Raw genomic sequence first — 23,181 nt, 5'->3', positions numbered from 1 at the left:
TTTGTTTCTCTTTCGCATCTCTCTTTAGCCATGTGAACTTAATTTGTTAAGTGACCATGGTAAATATGATGTAGGCATTTTTAACAGTTTATTTATTTCATTTTGTAGTACTGAGGATTGAATACAGGGTCTTGTATATATTAGATAAGTTTTGTGCATAGTATTCTTAACAACATTTTAAAAGATAATATCACTTGACCTTTTGCAACTAGAAACTCTGAGACTATCACACACAAACCAATACATTCATCTCCAAGTGATAAATTATGAGGAAAATTTCCCAGAAATACATGATTTATAAGCCACTTCAAATGAGATAGCATAAAAAAATGAACTACCCCATAACTTTTATGTTTAAAAGAATAAATGTAAACAAATTCAATTTCTAGATGTTAAGGCAACTGGTTACTCAGGAAAAGTAACAAGTTAAGATATAAATTGATATCAGAAGTGGGGTAACACTAAGGGAAATGAATAAAATGTTTGCCATGTATTTGAAACAAGAAGGAAGATGAAACCAGCAAAGCAAGTAAGTTATTCAAAATGAAGGGGAAAATGGATGGAAATCCTCAATGAAGTAAAGGAAACTGTTTTACAAATACTTATATCATATCATAAGAACAGCAACTCATGCAAGAGCTCAGAAAAGCAAACGGCACAACTGTTCTCTATGAAAAATTTAAGGATAGAGAGTGTTACCTTATCAGCTTTTAGGCTGGGGAATTCTCCAGATTTTGTGTGTGTGTGTGTGTGTGTGTTTGTGTGTGTTTATGCTATATATGTCATGATTCAAATGGTTGGCAAATGAATCTATGCCCTTAGCTTATAAAGAATTCTGTTTTCCACATAGAACAAAAACAAAGATAAAGGAAAAATATAACTATTGAATCTCCCATGAGTAGACTTTAAAAATATGGCTTTATTAGAATTCTGGGATCCTAAAGGTGGGTTCCATTCCAATTTGACATATGTCCCAAAATAGAAGTTATCTGAGAAAGAACTGAGAATATGGCTTTCAGTGAATGGACTTAACATAAATCTGATCATGGAAATTATTTTTGGATTACCAAGTAACAGATTAAGTATATAAGAGGGCTACTGATTTTTGTGAGCTGATTTTGCATCTAGCTACTTTGCTAACAGTGTTTATCAGCTAAAGTCATTTCCAGTTGGAATTATCAGTGTCACTTACATATACTAACATACAATCTATAGATAAAGGTACTTTGAATTCTTCTGTTCAATATTGTATCCCCTTGATCACCAGTTGTCTTACTGTTCTAGGTAAAACTACAAGTACTCTTTTGAATAAGTATGGAGACAGTAGACAACCTTGACTTGTTCCTAAATTCAGGGGAAATGAGAATATTGGTTATGGGATTGCTGTAAAATGCCCTCATTATATTAAGGTATCCCCCATCTATCTCTAATCTCTCCAGGGATTTTTCCATAAAGGGATATTAGATTTTATCAAGGTCCTTTTCTGGATGAAAGGAGATTATCATGTGGTTTTTGTCTTTCAGATTAGTTATGTGGTCGTTTGCATTTATTGATTTACATATGTTGAGCCAAGCCTGCATCTCTTTAAAGCTTCTGGTACACAATTGGGTTTTCTAATTGAGTTTTTGGACAAAGGACTCTTTTGGGAATCCAAAACAATCCTGATCATTGGTGAGACTATAAGTAGCTTTCTACAAACTGATGGCAAGACCCATTGCTGAAAATAACATCTACACAACTTACTGAACAATAGCAGAGCTGGTGTCTACATAGAACCTGCACTCCTAGGTTCTAGCATCTTTGGTACAGGAAGACACTCTGCACACTACAAAAGGAGAAATGTAAACACCAATTAAACCACAACCTCTTTGATCTACTATGGTAATCTCCCTGCAAGATATGCAATTGCAATGGTTATAGCTAACAAACATCTGACTTTACTTAAAGCCTACTCCGCAAGATGGAACCCAGACTCCGCATTGCTTAGGTGACAAAGAACTAGAAACAAGCCCAAGTACTTAGGGTAAAATCAAGTTAAACTGGTCTTAAAATAAACAAATAAAAAATACTGATAAAATGACTCCTAATGATAGTCAACTATACTCATAGATTAGTGATTCAGCAATCATCAGAGATGCCTCCTCCTGAAGAAAATGAAAACAAATACAGAGACCCACAGCCAAATATTATGAATACTGAGAGACATTGAAATATCCAACCTTAAACTGGATTTCTCCATCAAACCCCTCCCACAGGGCTCAGGGATCACTGTGGAAGAGGAAGCAAGAAGAATGTACGAGTCAGAGGGGATGGAAGACACCAAGAAAACAAAGCCCTTTAAGTCAACATGATCAAGACACAAATGAATGCATAGAGACTGAGGCAGCATGCACAGGGTCTTCATGTTTCTGTAGCAGTTGGGGCCCTGAGCTGAAAGTAGAAGTGGACATATGTCCCTGTCCCTAACAGAAACAATCTCCAATTGATATACACTTGTAAATGAAAATTTAGTTTCCTTCAAAGGAGTCTCAGTGGGGAAGCAAACTATTCTTGACGGTAGGCTGCATGCCCATTAAGATGGCCAATGAAAAATGAACTCAAAGGCATCTTTGGAAGTTCCTTGTGTTACAATGTTATGTCAGGGGTTTTCTTGTTTTTTCATTTGTTTGTTTTGTTTTAAACTTATTATATTTATTATATTTATATATCTCTTTCTTCTCTCTTTTACAGTATAATTCCTTTGCATGTGTATTTTACCTTCCAGTGTAGTGTTTTATGGAATTTTTGAATGTGTGAATGAATGGCTTTTTGCACCTATATCTGGTTTTTGTGCCTTCTCTGGGGTTCTTTCTATTATGTTTGTTTTATCCAATTCTGATGTGTTAGTTTCTGTTCTGTTTTATTATATTTTATTATTACCCATTAGAAGCAAATTTTTTTCTAATAGGAGGCATAAATGGGTTGAACCTGGTAGGAAGGAGAGGCAGGGAGGAACTGAGAGTTTTAGAGAGAGAGGAAACGAAAATAAGGATGTATTATGTGAAAAATGTATTTTCAATAGAGGTAAAAAATAAAAGTGACATGAAAATTAAAGCGGTGTTTCAGGAAGCTGTTGAATTGTGAACCAGAAAGAAGAGAAGTCAAAGGAGTGCCCAAGAAAACTCTACAGGTCACTTGCTGCCGAGCTTGATGACCTGTGTTTTATCCCTAGCATCTCATGATGGAAGGAGAGAAGAAAGTCCTATAGGGTAACTTCATGACACATGACATGACATGCCTGTGAAGAGACCTTACACAAACACAAGCACCAAAAAAATGAATAAATATATGCATATATATACATACATCTACGTCATCTACGTCATCTATGTCATATACATATACATCATACACATATATATATATGATATATATATCTTTTTAATTACAAGCTGTAAACCCAGCCCATAGTATGCCAAAAAGAAAGTAGAAAGTTGCTGATGGAATCCCAAGCTATATGGAACCACAGTACTGGGAAGCCACTCCTGAGAACCAGAAGTAGGCCCTGCAGATAAGACTCTCAGGGGCTTTCTTGGTTTCTTCGTTCTGAATGGAAGGAGCTAACACAATTCAGACTCTATCTCAACATGATGTATGCTAAAGAGGAGGCTCGGTTTGTTGGTTAACAGATGTTTGCATCAAGAAGAACTCAACCCAGGGGTTGACCCTGCCAACATCATTGGTTGAGACCCTTAGGGGTCATGAGTTGATAAGCACATTTTGTTGATTGATTGATTGGAACAAATTATAGCCTGAGTAACATCTTTAGTAAGCTGGAATGATTCCTAGTTGTGTCATAGCTCCTCCCAGCAAATTTAAAAGTCCTCTTCTTGAATGTTAGTTTGACCTAGTGGTTTCCAAGAGGCATCAGATAAGCAAACACACTAGTTCTCCCCTACTTCTTGCTGTAGGAAACTCAAGAAGTGACATGTGATGAACCCTAGACCAATTTACATACTCTGCACAGAGGAATCTAGCTGTTGAAATTACAAAGCAAACTCACCTGAGGTCTTGGGCCTTGGCCAATTTATACGACTTACACACAGAGGACCAGGTGACTCAGCACAGACATCCTAATTAACTTCTAGCAACATTAAATATGTATTATTTTAAGCAATTGATTTTCAAGTTGGTTTTCTATTAAGCAAAAGATAAGCCAAGTAGTAATATATAGTCTTCATAAAGTAATTATGGTTTATCTAAATTTTCACAATGCCTTAATTATCAAATAAATAACATAGCTTTTTAAGATTACTAATTCATTTGTTTGCCTAATTTAACTGCAAGTAGAATTTCATGAACAAATTCATTTGCCTAATTTTTCTGTATTGCTTACAACTATTATGAACTATTTTGAAATTGGTGGCATTTATCTAAGATGTTAACATTACTTTAATTGATCCTCCTCTCTGCTCAGGCCTTCTAGTAATGATGCAAGCCGGTACGTATGGTGTAGTGAGTCTTGCTCTGAATTCAGTTCCTAATTTTTTTGACTCACTTTGCTGATTACTAGGACAGGGAAAGCCAGACAGAGCATCAAAAGTTCTTAGTAGCATCACAGACTAGAGACAGCTGCCATGGGTTCCAGACATTGCTTGAAAAGTTAATGCTGTTGTTCATTCCAAAGATGCCTAATCACCGAAGCAAGGTTCCCAGACTGCCAACACTGGCACCATCTAGAATTTAGTAGAAATACAGGAAGTTAGGCTGCATCCCAAGATCTTCTGAGTCAGAATTGGCATATTAATAGGCTCGTGTTTGTACATAGCAATGTGTGAAGCTCTGATATGTTTCCTGGTCATGAATGAATCTTCACTTATTCTACTGCTTCCTAATCTGCCCCGGAACCACTAGCTGAGGTTTTTAGTTCTCATAGCTCCTCTAATGCTGCGACACAGCACATGAAATTGTATGTGAATTATGCATCAATTATTCCATAAACTCAGAATTTACTAGTTTGAACCAAAAGAAATTGATTACGTTATATTTCTTTTTGTTTATTAAAGTTTAACCCAGAATTGCTCCTGTCTAAAGGAAATGCAGGGACAAAGAGTGGAGCAGAAACTGAAGGAAAGGCCATACAGAGACCGCCCTAGGATCCATCGTGTCTCCAGACACCAAACCCAGACACTATTGCTGATACCAAGAAGCGCTTATTGACAGGTATCTGTTATAGCTGTCCCCTGAGTGGCTCTGCCAGAGCTTGACCAACACAGATGTGAATGCTCATAGGAAACCCTCAGATTGAGCATGGGGACCCCAATGGAGGAATTAGAGAAAGGACTGAAGGAGCTGTTGGGGTTTGCAACCTCATAGGAAGAACAATATCAACCAACCAGATACCCCAAAGCTCCCAGGGACTAAACCACCAAATGAAGATTCTACATGTAGGTACCCATGGCTCCAGTAGCACATGTAGCAGAGGATTTTCTTTCCTGACCTCAATGGGAGGGGAGGCTCTTCGTCCTGTGATGGCTTGATGCTCCAGCATGGGGAAATGCTAGGGTGTCGAAGCAGGAGTGGGTGGATGGGGGAGCACCATCATAGAAGCAGTGGGAAGGGGGTTTGTGAAGGGGAAACCGGAAAGGGGGATAGCATTTCAAGTGTAAATAAATAAAATAACAAAAAATGAATTTTATTAGCAATACAAAGTATTTTGAGAAACATGGTACAATATTTATACTACTAACCTTAGACTAATGCTATTCTACATTGTTTTATCAATAGGCTTGCTAGTGTAAGCCTGCAATTCTAGCCAAGGCAGGAGGACTACAATTTCAAGACTTTCCTGGGCTATAGAATGAACTCAAGACAATTCTGAACAATATATTGAGGCCATATCTTAATCCCGAAATTAAAATATGGGCTGGAATATAGACCAGTGGGGAAGCAATCTTTCTTCATGCCTGAATCCCTTGATTCAAACTCTGGTCTCATTTTAAAACCTCCAGTTTATCCACCTTATTTATACAATTCTATGGTTCTAATATAAAGTACTTAGTTTCCTTGATTCTCATTTTCTCCATAAAATTTTGACTTATAAGAACTTATTCATACATTTAGCAGATTCAACTCTTGATCTTTACAAAAGGACTGAGAAGTGATTATTTAGTATGTTCAGTAAGAGCACACAGCTGTAATGCTGTCCAGTGTAAGAGAGATTTTATGGCATAGTCTAAGTATGCTTGCTTTGTTTGTCAGGCTGAAGCAGACAATTAAGATAATACATAGAAATATGTTTGTATCCCAAATTGCCAGGTCATAGCTTTTATGTAAGAGGTGATATTTTTGATTCAAGGGATAATATTTGTAGTGATGTCCTGATGCTTTCCTAGTCATCCTTTGGGAGGGTCTCTATGTCTCTAGTTAATTGCATTTTCAGGTCATTTGGAAGTGTATTACATTGTTCAGAAAGAACAGTGCTGAATATTCTCTCTCTCTCTCTCTCTCTCTCTCTCTCTCTCTTCCTTCTTTCAACAGTGTGACCTTCTTTTCCAGAGAGTTAGCAGTGAACTCAGAGAAGGGTTCATACTGACAGCTGTAGATTCAGATAAACAGATTTGTATTAATTCTTTGAGTAATCGGGGCCACTTTATCTAATAAGGCTTTTTTGCTTAGATCATGCCGGCTGACCTGGGTGAATAAAAGATGTGCTGTATCATCTGCTAAAGGAAGTAAATTTAGTTGTGCACATACTTCCACGGTATTACGCTGCATCACCAAAGAAAAATTAGGATTTTAGGGTCTGACCAGGGTACACAACAATTTCAACTGAATTAATGTCCTACTGAGATCTTCAATTGCTACTCTTCAGAGGCCAGTCTCAAATGTCACTTCAGCAATTACATTACTGCTCTAATTCATGCTGTTTTATGCAAGGAATGAAATAGAACTTTCTATCCATTTTACAGTTTAAAGAAACCTCAAAATGTAGCATAAGTAACCTTTTTTAATCATCTCTAATAATGGATTTCAGACTGATGTATTAAGGAAGCTAAGGCAGAGAAAAAAATTAAAATATAGAAAGTTTTATGTATTTTAATTCAAAAACTCCCATAGCTTAAAAACTGTACATAGAAAAACTAGGGAATATGTATATTGGATTAAGAAGGAAAATAGATTAGAGACAAAAATATGCTGTGAGTTTTCAAGTATTTTTGATGGGTTCCCAATAGCACACTTCTGTAGACAGAGTTATCCTTCGGTACTGGTGGAAGGTTTGATCTAGACGTCACAAATAATAAATCCAAAGAATGCCTGAATCTTTTGTTTTAAATGTGTGGTGTTTGCATATAATCGTTGCATATCCTTCTTAATACCGTAAATCATCTCCAGATCACTTGTAATATAAAAAACAAGATGAATGTTATGGAAATTATTATTTTCTTGTTGTGTTGTTTATGGAATAATGATAAGTAAAAAAAATTCTATACATGTTTAGTACAAATACAATGCTTTCAAATGTTTTTTTTTTGGCTCATTGTTTGATTCTATGATCTCTGATTGTAAAACTCCTAGGTATGAATCTCATTGATATTTACCATAAACGTTGATTAGAACCACCTTGCTATTTTTAAGCTAATGAAGCAACATTAATTTGTATTGTTTTTGATGAAAAAGTGCTCATGTTGAAAGGTTTCTTAATAGAAACATGTTAGGACTAGCATATGGGAGCAAAAACTGGTTGTAGTAAATTTTATTTACAAAGAGAAAAGTATTACTGAAACTTGAATTTTACAGATTAAAAATGTACGAAGAGTTCTTGCCTTCATACATTCTGTAGGGGCATGAAAACTTGTTTGAATTTACTACCAGGGAAGGAGCAGAGATAAAATATGACTTGCTGGAGTCCCAAATTAATTTATCTTCACACCCTGGCCCATGTAATAGAGTGATCATATCATCACTGGCAGTAAGCAGATCAGTACCATTCCGTATAAAACTAGAGTAAGCAAGGAGTGGTTACCTAGGGTGAAACTATAGCATCAATGTAATAAAATGACCATTTAAAGTGTAAGTGAACCCTAAGAAAGCAGTTTGAACTTGCAGGCACACTATACATAACCCAACTTAGTTCAATCAGCCACTTTTCTACCAAGAGAGGAAATATTTAGAGTAACTAAATACCCTAATTCCAAACACTACTTGAGTCCTACATTGTGTTTCTGCACTAAAACCAACCTGAGCATTTTATCTTTTCCCACTGACATGAACTGATTACACACACCAAACGGTTTAACCCTGAATACCTTCACATCACCACTGCTTTCATATATAGCAATCAAAACCTTTGCCATATCCACCTCTAAATGATCTCAAGGTTTAATGTTAATACTTGTTTGTTGAACTTTCATCTGTATTTTCAACTTGTCATAAAATATCAAGGTTATAGGTATGATAAAGTATGTGGTTTTTTAAACAATGAGCTTAAAATCACATTAAGAGAAGAAGATTAATTTATTTCCTATGTAAAAAAATATTAAATTGTCCAGTTTAGGGAAAAAGCTTATGTTGTCATGCATTATGAATGCTCTAAAACGCTATTAGGATAAAGGCTTTCGGCATGTATGATATTTACTAGAAAGGTAGAATCAGGACTAAGAAGTTCAAAGTCCAAATTCAATAAATGTTTCCAATTCCAAGATACCCTAGGGAAAAAGTATCAACAAGGGACCAGCATGTCTCTTTGGGGCAATCAATGCTTTTAATGCAAAATAAGCAGCCTATATCCACCACATAAAATTATTTTAATTCTTTGTATGTTAATTAATGAAGCAAGAACCACATAGAAATTCAATAAGTTAGCTGTGGAATTGTGCTGAATCTGGAGATTCTTACACTCTGACTCTGAATTTCTTTCCCACAAGCTTCAAGAGTCCTTACTACTTCAGACAACTCAAGAAATAATTGAACCTTGCTAATCTTCATGCTACCTTTAATGGGGGCATATAAATGGAGCAGAGAGGAGGCTACTTCATCCTTTCTGACTCTTCAATAGTCATTACTTCAAAAGGCTTACCAGCAACTCTGTTTGAAAACAGCCAAGAAGTCTTTAAGATGTTCTAGTCTTTTAACATGTCAGTTAGCTGTAATAGAATTTTATTAACGTACATGGTGTCGAGAGTGGAAATAAACATCAAGAAATTGTATGGAGTTAAGGAAGAGAACATAGTAGAGATTCTGTATCGCACCAGACTCCTTGAAGGAAGAAGAGTAAAGGTTGGAGAAAGAGACGAGAGAGGGAGAGAGAGGAAAAGATGTAGAACTAAAAGACTATAGTGGTGACTCAAGCTGTCGGTAGCATCAGCTGGTGCTTTGAAATTTCTCTGGCCATGAATGACACACAAACCGCAGAACCAAACAACTGTGCACTCCAACTGTTCCTGGGTACAAATAGAAATTATTGTTTTGTTCTGTGATCCAAAGCAACAACAACAACAACAAAAACCACTTATTTTCATAAGAACCGTCTTGAATTTTGAGATCACTAGAAGAAAATTCCCTGTATAAAAAGCTATTCATGGTCAAAGCTCTCATCAAATACAATTCTATGACCTCCAGCACATCAAATATGTCTCAGTTGTTTGTTTGACTTGCTGTCTGTAAAGTTCACGAGGGACGTGTATTCCTAGAGAATATTCAGAGTACTTTAAGCAGGGACAATATCTAGTCATTGCTGTTGTTCCAGCATACTGATTATGTTCCTGTTTTTAATTATGCAAATATACCCAGAGATTTGTCAGTGGGCAGATGCTTTGTATAAACACGAACGTACATAAACACAAACACACCCATCCTGTTGCTCTCCTGTCATATTTCATAGCTAGAAAGTTTTGTTTTCCAGTCTATTTCTATATACAGCATGGCCACAAAAGTTACACACATTCCATTCCTTGTATGCTCTAAGAATTAATTTAACATACAGTAAACCAGAAAGAGAGAGAACTTTTAAATGCTATTTGCCACCTCGGTCATTGTAGTACTTATTTATAAGATCCCGTTTTTGCAATGTTTTAAAAATATGTGCACCACTCCCCCCAACCTCAAACATCTGAGTGTATGGAATTTGTAAAGAACCAGGGCCATGTTATATCTCTTCTATCTCCCAAAGGAACTCATTAAGAAGTTGTCTGAGTTTTCAGGCTATTTTATTAATGGGCGATGAGAGCAGCCTCTTTATTATGCAATATCTATATTTAATTTTAAACATGAAAGACCCATGGTATAGCTGTGTTAGCAATTACTGCAGTTCCTTGGATGGTCCCTCTGCCTTGTGATCCCTTATCCCAGAATCAGGTTTTCCACAATACGTCTATCTTAGCACTTGCCATGTTTCAATATATGGACGTTATTTCCTCCCTCCCTAATTTGTCACAGTCTCTTGGAAAGCCTGATTTACCCTCCAGTGTCTACTATATAGCCATATCTCCACAGGGGATATTGACATCCATCTCTACCACTCATCTCATCTCCCTCATGCTTTCTTATAGTGTCTTCTCACATCTGCCAATGACTAGAAATTAAAGGCTGAATAGTATGTTTGAGTTTTGGTATTATATTTCAATTGTGGTTAACTGGCTTTCCTAATCATTAACGAACTTTCAGAATTTCTTCATCTAGAATAAGAGAATTCCACAAATCCTATTTCAGAGCCTCAATAACCCATCATTCAAGGTTTTTCCAATTATTATTGACTCATGATAAGGCCAGTGTCATTTTCCATAATTATCACATATCAGAAATGTATCAGGAATTGATAGTTCTATCTCTTGCTCAGGGGAGTCTACACATATGTATTTTAGAAAGTACTTTGGTAGACTTTTCTAAACTTAGTATACATGTATGGCTATGTGTATATTTTATACATATCTAGTGTTATTTGTCTTGGCATAGATACATAAATATACTGACATTTGTATGGTGATCTATCCATGAACATACATACATGCTAAAATATCCAACTATAGTATTTATGTTGTAGAAACTTTAATACATGAGTTCAGCAAAGTTTGTAAAAGATGTTCATTGATATGATGTTATTAATAACTACTAAGAAAAATTAGTACATGTGAACTATTGTGGAATGATATCACAATAACATGCTCAAGGCAATTTTAAAGTATGCATAAATCATAATTTATATAATATAAAATAAACTTATGACAGAATATATGTGAAAAGATAGCTACCTACTAATATGTCTACATATAGGAAACACACTGGTTTGTGGATGAAATTAAAGGGGACATTGATTTTATATGTAATGACTGAAGCTGCCTTTTGACTCTGTGACATCCTCTTCATAGTTTCCTCCACACACAGGTGTAGCTACATTACAGTTGCCTGGGCTTTGATATCTTCATGTTCTAGGCATATGAACGCACAGATAATTGAATATTATCTTAATGATAACATCTGTTAATTGCTTTCCCCTAGCCACATTGCAAAGGGAAATTTTGCTGCCACTTGATGCAAAAAGGTCAGAACTAGGGAAACTTCATGGACATTTATGAATGTAATGTATATCTAAATATATGTCCTGACTGTCAGAATGAGAAGAACGCAATCTGATGAGCTGCCTAAGTCCTTTCTCACTAAATAATGAATATTGGAGATTCAATAGTTTATCAGTCAAAAGTTTAAACCTCAGGAGCAGAATCCTTGATAGAACACTCAATTGCACATCCTGAAATGTGGACACAGAGATGCTCCAAAAATCTAACTAAATATTGAGAACAATTACAATTAGTTTTTTTCTTTACCACTTTCTAAATGAAATTTAGCATTCCTTTCTATTTTGGATGCCTAAAACATGCACAATCATGTTAAACAACAGTAGCAATATCACTACCTTTTGGAACTCATAGGTCCTATGGTGCCATATTAGGGAGATTATCTGAATAAGCAGTGAAGATATATAAAGTCAAATAGAGTTTACTGCTAGAGTATTTCAAAGATGCCTAGAACTCAATAGCTACAAATCAAAGTACAGGCAAAGAAAAGGCTGGAAGTTTTCCATGCATCATCTTGGAGGTTTTTCCTGGGAGCAGGGATACATAGAATACATATTTCTGTTTTGATATATTTTTAAACCCCTATGTACAATTCTCAGTAAAGTTATTTTTCCCATTGTAAAACTTTTGATGATATTTTTCTTTTAGTTGTTTTCTTTCTGGTTTTTTATGAAGCTACTATCATGTACAAATATATTGGTTATGAGTGTGTGTGTATGTGTCCATGCATATGTGTGTGTGTGTATGTGTATGTTTTTGTACCATGTTATAAAGAAAAAAGGGAATAAGAATTTTATAGACATAATAATACAAAGAAAAAACACATACTTATCTTCTCCAACTGAACAAAGAAATTGATCTGATCAGATTTAAAGAAGTCTCATGTCTCATACCAAGACCATCACTTTTCTAAAACAAAACAGTTCCTTCTTACTTTGGTTCAATCAATCTACTAATGTGAAAAAAGTCAAGTACTGTAACTGCCGTTTCTTTTGTAACGGCCGTCAGGTTCTGCTACTTTGTAAAGGCCGGCCGGTTCTGCTGCTCCGGTCTGCAGGTCAGGGTCTAGCAAGAGAGAGAGTGGGGACGGAGGAAGGGGGAAAAAGGGGCGAGAGACGCAAAAGATAGATACAAGACAGAGTCCGGTGGCGTCTCTTCAAGTCTCTTCTTTATTCTCCTCTCTTCTTACTATATTCTCACTCCTTCAGTCTCCTGACACCTCTCACTTTCTCACTCCTTCCTCTACTTCCTACTTCCTACTACCTCCTACTACTTACTACCTCCTACTTTCTACCTCCTCAATAGAAAGGAAATCCGGGTATTTATACCCTTTACCACGTGACTTGCCCTCGTGGACAATCTCAACTGAAGCCACTACTTCACGTGCCTTGTAGCCATGGATACCAGGAGCACCTTGCAGCTGGGGGCACTAAACAGTGTAACAAGATGTTTATCAGAGTGCGCTCAGCTACTGCAGGCTGTTGAAACAAGTCTCCTGTCAGGGTATATGACTCAAGATGGCTGTAAAGATGATAGCCACTTTCGGCTAAGAGTCGGCTCCCAACAAAGTACAAATGCCATAAATATTAAGCTGAAGTGACATAGTCCTGTCATTTTTTTCTAGTGTCTAATGATTCTCTTCCTCATTCACCTTCAATTTGTCTCTCTGTTTTGAATGTGTTCTTCCCATTTCTTAGGTCCTAATGCAATATTATCAAGCCTGACTACATTCTATTTCCTTAATAACTACAAATAAAAATGATAAAGATATGCTATGGTTTAAATCATAATATTATAGATGCCAAATTACTGCTGATATAATTTCCTATTAGTTGATATTCATCTGAGAATCATTTATCAGTTAGACCAATCTATATAAAATGTCTATTATAAATTATGTTTTAACAAACAGTTCTTTCACCTTAAAGGGTTGAAATTTAATTTGATTTCAAAAGCATTTATTGAGTGTCTCATATATTAGATTCTTATTAGGTGTAGAACAGACTTCACATAATAAGTAATATCTATAAAACATATGGTTACAAATGGATTCCAAATCAATAGGGAAGTTCTCACAGCCACTTGTTTAGGGGAATATAATTATTGTTGCTTATTAAGATAATAAGTCTCAAAACGGTAACATATTATTCAAAGTCCCTCATAAAACTCATACATGTAAGACATGACTGTTAACACAAGTCTTTTGATTTCACATACTTCTTTATTTCTGACAGAATACAAAGGTCTCAGTCTAGCATTAAGAAATGTGATGCACATTAGAAAATAAAACATGGAATTTATGATGTATTGGACAGCTGATATAAATTTTAACTGAGGTTCAAAGAAACTGCTATAATATACAAAGGACCAACATTTTTCTAATGGTTTAGAAACGTTCAGGGAAAGTATATTTTCATTTGGACATGAAGGATTATTTGTGGTTTTCAGTGTTAGGTATAATGGAGAATCTCAGAGAGAAAGAGTAATTTTCTTGTTCAGTGATGGGTCTCACTGTAAATCTGATTGGTACCGATTAAGGACTGCTGACTCTTAATGATGCTCCTACTTTTGTGTTTGCCTCAACTAGTCATTAACACAAAAGGGGCCTAATGATAGTTAGAGAAATAGCAGAGCAGCATCCCATCCCTCTTGACCTAGCCCTGCAAATAAATTGCTCAGTCTTTCAGAGGACACTCGAAGCATTGTCATGAGATAGTCTAATCATTTATTTCAAGAATCCCAAGACCGCAATGACAAAATTGATTGCTCTGTATAATGTATTATTGGGTTTTAATTTTCATTGTACATGCTGTTATGTAGCAGTTCCTTAACAATGACTTCTTTTGAAGAGACAGGATGTTCTAAAGTGAAACATTCTTCCTTGTAGGGAACATCCTTAAAGTTCAGGACATAACCAACTCAAAGGTTTCAGGAAGCCATTTGAAATGACCTGATTCACTAGGACTCTCCATCAACTAGGGTACATGATCAGTAAGGACTTCTGAGAGAGACATTTAGAATAGTCAAACTATGAATATGACAGAATCAAGCAGAGACTCCCACAAGCTTCTGAGACAAGATGAGCTTCCTAGATGTGGCTTAGACCATGATGGGTAGGGGTGGGGGACATCCTCTTGGAGACAGTCGAGGAGGAGCAGAGACCAGCCAAACTACTTGAAAGAAACTCTCATCACTTATTGAACTACCTTCAAAATTGTGGAGTGAGGTTTTTGCCTCCAGGTTTCATGAGCTGTTTCCTATGCTGAGGTAGGTTTTGGTGATGCAATTGTCTTTTGATTCATTTCTGCTCCAATATATAGCCCCTCAACCATATACCTGTAGGCAAACCTGATAAAACTCCTTGATTTATCAAGTTAGACTATGATATTATATGTACTTATGTTTGTTGGCAGATCCCTATCTGGGCTGAGGATATATTGGTTCATGTCTCTCCAAGAATAATGCCAAAATTTACTTACCTAAATACAGAATGATACGAAGAGAGATATATAAGGAAGCAGTTAATACTTCTTGGTTTGTATTTTCCTGTACCTTATTGAGAAAGTGTTTGGAAGGTATTCAGCTTGATTCAGTAAAAAAATTGAGTAGATTTCTACTTCTCTAATAACTTTTCATATCATGTCTTATACAATGACAATTATATAGGTAAAATTATTTTTCATGTTTATAAGTGGATCCAAGGAAAGCATTGCAATAGCACACATATTGTTGATAATATTATTCTCATGAACTAAAGAATACTTTCAGCTAGATTATTATTAGTTAATGAAAAAGGAAAAGGATACAAAAAGGAAGCAAAAATCAAGTTTAATATATTCCTCTAGTTTCTTTAAAGATTAGTATTATGCTTGTAACATGAAAAGATTCTTGAAAAGCTGCCAGTCATTGTCACTGGGACAGTATATTTTGCCAACTAAGATTATGATGAGAAAAAAGAAGACAACCCAGGAATAAAGAAAATAATTGGTTACAGGAATGGCAAATGAGATACAGACCAAACAATTATTGTGATATGAGCTATTGTCCCATGTGAATGGAGATTGCAAGATTATTGATTAATGGTTATTTAATGGAAGAAATAAATTAGGCATTAACTTTAGGAAATGAAAAGGAAAAGAGGAAGACAGCAGAATTTTTCAACAAATTTATACTAAATACTAAAGGAACAGAAAGCATCCAAGTTAGTCCCAGAGAGAAGGTACCATTAAGGGTAATTTGGGTAAATGCCACAGACAAGGGAAGGCATGTGTGCATAAGATATGTGTCCAGAAAGTCATTAAAAATTCTTAAAAGGATATGGACAATGTTAAGTGCAGCATGACTCAAAGCTCCTCTGTCAATCATGGAATAGGAATGGACACTAAAACAAAGTTAGAGAGCCAGCAACACATCCTTTCTCTCTGTCATCTTTCAGTGACCTGCTTTATGTGGCCCTTTTTTTTGTGCATTTTCTCTACATTAACCCAATGAGAAAATAATTTCATATGATATGGAGCTACTTCCTGGAAATGGTCTGGTACAAAGGAGCAATTAATTCTGTGAAAGACTGAACCAATACCTCATTTTAAATTTAAGCAGTATCGCCTTAGGTTTTAGAAAGATTCTTTATGAGCAATGGTATCAACATCAAGGTACAGACTATCTTTGGGTTGGTAAGCCTGTTTGCCAGTTTGCCATTTTGTATCTTTTACACTTATTTGTTGTTTTGTATGTTGTCAATGGTAAATAGAAAATCAGAGTTGTCATTAAATAGACTCTAGCACTGTGAACTAGACCTCAGTGAACAATAAGCATCTTCTAACACCATTGAAATCCTGACAAAATGTGCACCTCTGGTAGACCTCTTCATAAGCCTCCATGCTCAGAAATCTTGATAACTCATATAAGTCCCTTTTTCATTTTAATTGTAGATGATTTTTTCAAAGATGATGATGTCTCCCGCTTCCTTTTGCCCTTTGATCTCCTTTATAGGAAGGATTCTGTATTAATTCTTCTGTGAACAACTATTGAGACAAAGCAGTGGTGAGGCATAAGTAGTATCCTTTTGTTTCTGGCTTCCCATGTAGGAAATATGCATCATATTTTTTTATAATTACTTAAAAGCTGTAATCAAGTGCCTACCTCCATCTTTGCAGCTCTACTGTGAATACTTTTTACTATTTAAAAATTAAGAAGATTGACTGCATAATTTTGCAGCTGAAATTATTCAAGTCTAAGCTCAGGCAAATCCTCATCTGCAGTAAAACATGACTTAGTAAGTTTCAAGTAGATATTCAAATTTCAACATGAGTGGGATTTTGGCACAAACTGGTTACAGCCTTTAGAATTTGAAAGTTTTTCAATAGAATCTATGATTTCTTATACATATGAAGCTCCTGTTTTTGCTTTTAAATTTAGAACAATGTTGGGACTGTGCCCAGATCTGTAAGGCTCCATATCTAAGATGATGTGGTTCTGCAAGAAGTATATATTTCTTTGTATACTAGCTCTCTCTTTAGCTAAAATCAATATATGATTACTCTCTCTTTAGATTATTTATTGTTATTCTAAAAAGAACACTAAAAATATCTTGCTGCTGTATGAACAATGGTTTTTATAGTAATGTTTATATCTTAAAGTCATTCATCCCTTTAATAGATATTTATTGAGCACTAAACGTGTGCCAAGCAAGAACTCTTCTACATATTAAAGACTAAGCAAATAAATTCTTCAAGATGCAGTATAACCATTTGTCTTTTATTTATAAAGACAACTGAGACCCATTAAACTCATTTCACCTTTCCATCAAAGTCAATTTCTCAATTACTATTATTTTCTAGTTCTGATCATGCTTTCCTTTATACAAATATCTCCCATTGCAGATGCCTGCAACTTAATGTCAAAGGGCAGATGTGTTTTCTGTGTTGGCTGCCTGCCATTCATCATATGGGCACATCCATATTTCATCTTGGACATCCATATTATATGATACGATCGTGCCTTGCTGTAACCTCTGGCTCAGCTCCAGGATTGCTGTTTTCTATCTCCAGTGTGAAATCTATATGGCTTATTATGTCCCAGATGTATTCATTTGGACTCTTCCGTCAGGAAACCTGGGGTCCTGGGGTGGTATTATCTGAGGCAATGCTCAGCGTTCCTATAATGAGTCCTATAATGATCCTAGCTTCTTGATGCTGTTACTTACCCCTCATGGAGAGCAGTGTTTGCCAGATCATTATTTTTCTGCTGAAGCTGCCCTCTGAAATTCTATTTGGGAAGCTTCAGAGTCTGGCTTTCTGTGTGACGTCCAGACAAACATATTTGAATTTCATGGTTGGGAAAATTTAGTCATGAATCCCAGGATTCTTTTTTCTTAATATTGCCCATTGGTCTCCAAGTATCAACAATATACTCAATAGATTATCCCAGAAGCTTTTCTTAATTACACTATTTTGGGAAAGAGTGAGTTGAGAGGAAGAGCAACAGAATAAAGCCTGATCATAAATATCTGCAGAGAAAACAGAACTTGTTGATAGATGTTTTTAGAATACCCATTGCTCACAGAATGGTGATTTACATGGATCAAAATAAATAATAATTTTGTAGTATAAAGAACCAGTAGAATATATCAAATAACCCAGTAAATACTCACGTGCACATGACATCAACCTGAGACCCCAAGTGATTTATCTTTTTGGTCCCTCCATTTTATTTTTTATTCTGAGAATGTAATAAATTGCTATAAAGTCTCCAGGAACAGGATGGAGATTAGAGTGTGAAATTTGCTACTTGGTAATGCCAGGTGTCATTTCATTCCAGTTCTTCACAGACCAAGAGAACATGGAAGCACTTTCATTTTATGCAATTTGTTGAGAAAATTAACAAATTTAGTACTCTATAATATTGCATGAGATCTGTAATTTGATTCTCAAGACTGATGACATATGCATAAAAAATATGAGTTGCTGTGTCACATCCAAGGTACTGTCTGAGCTAAACCTGGTCTGGACTTAATAGAATGAAAATATATTTAACAGTGGGCTAAGAAAAAGAAATTCCAGTCAAATCATGGATCCTGTCCCAAAGATAAATTAAAGTGTTATGACAAGGTTCTTGTTAATTTAACTATGCTTTTAATAAACCATTCAGCAGGGAGGAAGCAGCCATATCTTGTCAATGTTAGTTTTTAAAGCTGAAAGCCCTTTATTCTTCAGCCATAAAATGAAGTATATAAATTTGTACATATGAATGGCCCCATTTTATTCAGAAACCATGTAAAATGAGACTGATAAACAATTCAAAAATCAACCATCTCAGAAATACAGCATTCCATAATGCTCCAAACACATCACTAGGACACATAGCTCTTCCTTCCAGGTAACTAGATTGCTTCATAAAGCAAATGGATAGAGGCATTCCTCTCTATAGAGCATAACAGAAAATGCTTCAGCAGAGAGAAGGACTGATACAGCAAAGACAATGGGAAGACCATACTTGCCAAGGTCAATAAAGGGGAATGCCATTAATAAGGCACATGGTATGGGATATGTCTTTATAGAAGATTTTAAAACCACAAGACCAAACGATTTACATTTGCACTGTCTGTTTATATTAATCATAGAGAATTCTGGAGATTAATCATGAGGAATTGGGGAGTACCTAGTGATTGGATTTACATTAGGTCTTCATAGGCTCTCACTACTGCAAGAAACCTCTGTGGAATTATTCCATGGAACTGTCATCATCAGACTGACATTTCCATCCAGGCTCACATCCTTCTCATACAGGTCCTTCAGTCCTGCAGTTCTCAATATAAAAGGTGCTTTATATATTTTGGTTTAATAATTCTATTGTGTGTGTTTGTGTGTGTGTGTGTGTCTATGTGTGTATGTATTTGTGTGGCTATGTGTGTGCACATGCCTGTAGGGGCCAGAGGTTGATGTTGGGTATCTTTGTAATTCACTCTGTGTCTTAGGCTTTGAGACAGGGTCTGGCTCCAAGCACAGAGCTTACTAACCAGTTAGACCATCTGGCCAAAAAGGGAATGCTCCTATCTTTATTCTTCCCTTTACCTTGAACTAGGACCATAGCTGAATACCAGCACTCCTATCTATCTATCTATCTATCTATCTATCTATCTATCTATCTATCTATTTATTTATTTTTATGGGAACTGAGGTTTCCAATTCATGTCATCATGCTATTGAAGGGTACTTTAAAAACAAAGCAATCTCCCCAGCCCCTCATTCTTTTTTTCTGAATTTTGCAAACTACTTGGTCCAAAAATGACTTTTCTATTTCATTCTTTGTACTCCTAACGTGCTCCCTCCTAGTTTATATCTTAACTTGGGTAATTTGGGCTTATTTGTAGTTACCTTCTGGTGAAAATACAATTTTCCTAAAGAAGGTAATTCCTCCAGTATTTTTCCCATGGCTGAGGTCCTCTCCTCTCATACATAATATAGATACGTGTGTACTCTGCTCCATAAAGCCTTCTAGACACTATTTGTTGAGCATAAACTTGGATTTAGAAATAGAGGACAGGGAGGGATGGATAACACTACTGACTTCTTATTATGACTTATGACACCTACTGTATGATAAGGAATCTAAAGAAACATGCTAATATAAGTTTTTCTCTCTGTCTCTCTGTCTCTGTCTCTCTCTCTCTTTCTATCTCTCTCTTTTTCTATCTCTCAGCCCTCACTATTTAACCATTGTGGTATTTGCCGTGATTTTATTCTCCATTATATTGAAACTAGATTTTTATGCAATATATTCTGACTGAAGTTTCTTCTCCTCCAACTGTTACCAGATGCCAACCTACCTCCACTTCCACTCAAATTCATATTTCCTCCTCTTATTTTTCATTAGTAAACGGTCTTGTAATTTTTTTAAAGATAAATAAAAAAACATGGTGCTTTCTTGTAATGTCCTTGCTATTTGAAAATTCTGAGTACTATAAACATAATAACTTCGGGTTCCGATAATAACAGCCTTTGGAAGTGATATCAGTGTGGAGTTAGTGCATGAAAGTTCTTCTATATGGGCAACAAAATGTATATAGTTTCATTTTGGTGAAATGGTGTCTTCTTCTTCTTCTTCCTCCCCCCCCTCTCCTCCTCCTCCTCCTCCTCTTCTTCTTCTTCTTCTTCTTCTTCTTCTTCTTCTTCTTCTTCTTCTTCTTCTTCTTCTTCCTCTTGCCTTGGGTGGTATGGTCTGTATTATAATGTGATTAGTGTTCCTTCTTTTAAATTCTCTCTGATTGGAGTTTTTGATATTAGAGGTATTCCTAAAGAAGAGATATCACCAATATCATGATGTTATTTCGTGGCTTTCATGGCTCTCTGATAGCCACGAAATTTCTGTTATTCTAGCCTAGTTTCCATTGACAAGACTTTAAAGATGGGAATGATGCAGTTGGAGCGCCTATAGGAGTCATTTGGATTAGTGACTTTGTTCCTATACCTATAGTCATAGTCTTAAAATGAAGAGTGGTTCCTAACGCAAATGACCAATTTGGAAGAGATTTGAATCTTTTCTAACTCACAGAATACCAAGGAGTATAGGAAATGCAATATCCCTTAATTTAGTCATTATAAAAATGCAAAGTAAATCACAGCACAGTGATTTGCTCCCATACTCCCACCACAAAGTATGAGATGAAAAATGCAGAAAATGTTGAGTTGGCAACTTTGTAGATGAGACGGAATTTTTATATCAGTACTGATTATAAATTGAAAAAACTATTTGCAATGTCTACCAAGGAAAATATATGACTTTCACTTGATCCTGTGAGCCCATTCCTGGGAGTGTGCTCAGTGGAATGGCATGTTTCATCATACTATGATTATTTGTATTAGCTTCAGAGGATAAGCAAACTGAATATATGATATTATATGAATATATGATATTATAGTTCATTGTTAAAAGGAACAGTTATTGCTTTAGGCAACAATTTGCTTTGATTAAAGAACATAAGGGATATATCAAAAGCCAACCAATAGATACAATAGGTGTACACTGCTTTATAAAATAGAGAACACCCATATTTAAGATAGTATTTCTTGGATGATAGTTTCTGATGGGGATACAACTGTACTTTAGTGTAGCTGTTAGTTCTATTTCTTGATATGGGAATTGGTTATGCATGAGTTCATATTCTGTATAATTTTAAGAAGCCATAAGTATATATTACTTGTATAGTTTTATTACTATATTACAAAATACCTTTGAAAACTATAATATAAATCTGGCTGAATACAATAAATAATATGACTCACCTGTGTGATAATCATTCCCACTGGGTATAAATAGAAGATGCTGTCAACATGAATTCTAAGATTATTACCACTTAGCATAATGAAACTGAAAAATATATGCAATTTTATTTATAAAAGAAATTAGGGAATAGTATCAATAATCTTTAAGTCTTAAACACTGTACAAATTAATGATGGTGATAGCAAACCAATTGTCTTTGCTTTCTCAACATTTCATTTTATTCTTGAAATTCTTTTGTTTTTTAATTTGAGAGATGAACATTGAAGTGCAAAGCATTTCAAGTCTAATATCTTTAGAAGTTATGAGAAACAAGGCAGACTAGTTCAATTGTTCCCTGGGTGTAGACATTCTCAGGAGTCCACAGAAGATTTCAAAGGGACATTCACCTGAAATTCAAGCTGTGTCTCTGTCCACGTTGATATTGTCCTCAAAGTAGTTCATTTTTATTCTTCAATGTACACATATGGTGAGTGATGTAAAATACATTTGTGTTCCAGTTATGACAGCATAATCTGATCTAGTAAGTTTCACAAGGCCAAAACCACTTTTTAGTCATTCAAACTAAGCCTATTAAATTAGCTTAATTATGTCAAAGGCATAAAAACACAGCAGAAATGAACTTCTTTGCTAAAAAGATAAAAAAATGACTGATTTTTAAAAAGGTTATAAAATAATTATAAAAATGGGGAAAGAATACAACTTAACTAAATGATATTTATAAGATTAAATTTCCTCATTATTTTGATCAATGAATAGATGATTGATTGCAAACGATACACTCCCATTATTAATGAAACCTGGCAATTCCATTAGAGTAATATGCAGCAGTTGCACTTTAATTCCCTTGATGAGCATATCATTCATACTTTTCAGAGTTCAGGAATGCAGAACAAAAGCAAAACTCCTTAGAAGGTTAAATGGAAGGACAGACTGAAGAAGTAAAGGGAGTGTTTCTGTTGCTCTCCTCCTGCATAAAATAGTACATGGTGTTATGTCTTCTAAACTATCACATGTTATACTGTCATTCTTTTTTGTTAATCATTTGTCAGTTTTTACTCTATTTCAAGACTTAGGTTTTAGTCATTTTACTGAATATCAGCTAATCCATCAATTTACTATTACCCGATATTTAAACTATTCAAGCAAATTAAAAAGCAAATGTCCATGGGACTAAACTTTGTGTTTCATCCAACTTAAAAAGAGGAAAAACCTCTCCAAGTGCACAAATTCAGTAATTTAGATTTAATGGCCTGACTCTGAGATTCAATAACACCATGCCCTTGACAAAGCCCTCTTCTACTAATGAAGTCTGCTTTTCTTTTCCCACTTTGGATAAAAAGGTGTGC

Source organism: Grammomys surdaster, unplaced genomic scaffold (genome assembly GCF_004785775.1).
Source record: "Grammomys surdaster isolate TR1022 unplaced genomic scaffold, NIH_TR_1.0 278, whole genome shotgun sequence".
In the NCBI taxonomy this organism is placed as follows: Eukaryota; Metazoa; Chordata; class Mammalia; order Rodentia; family Muridae; genus Grammomys; species Grammomys surdaster.
This window is presented reverse-complemented; position numbering follows the sequence as displayed.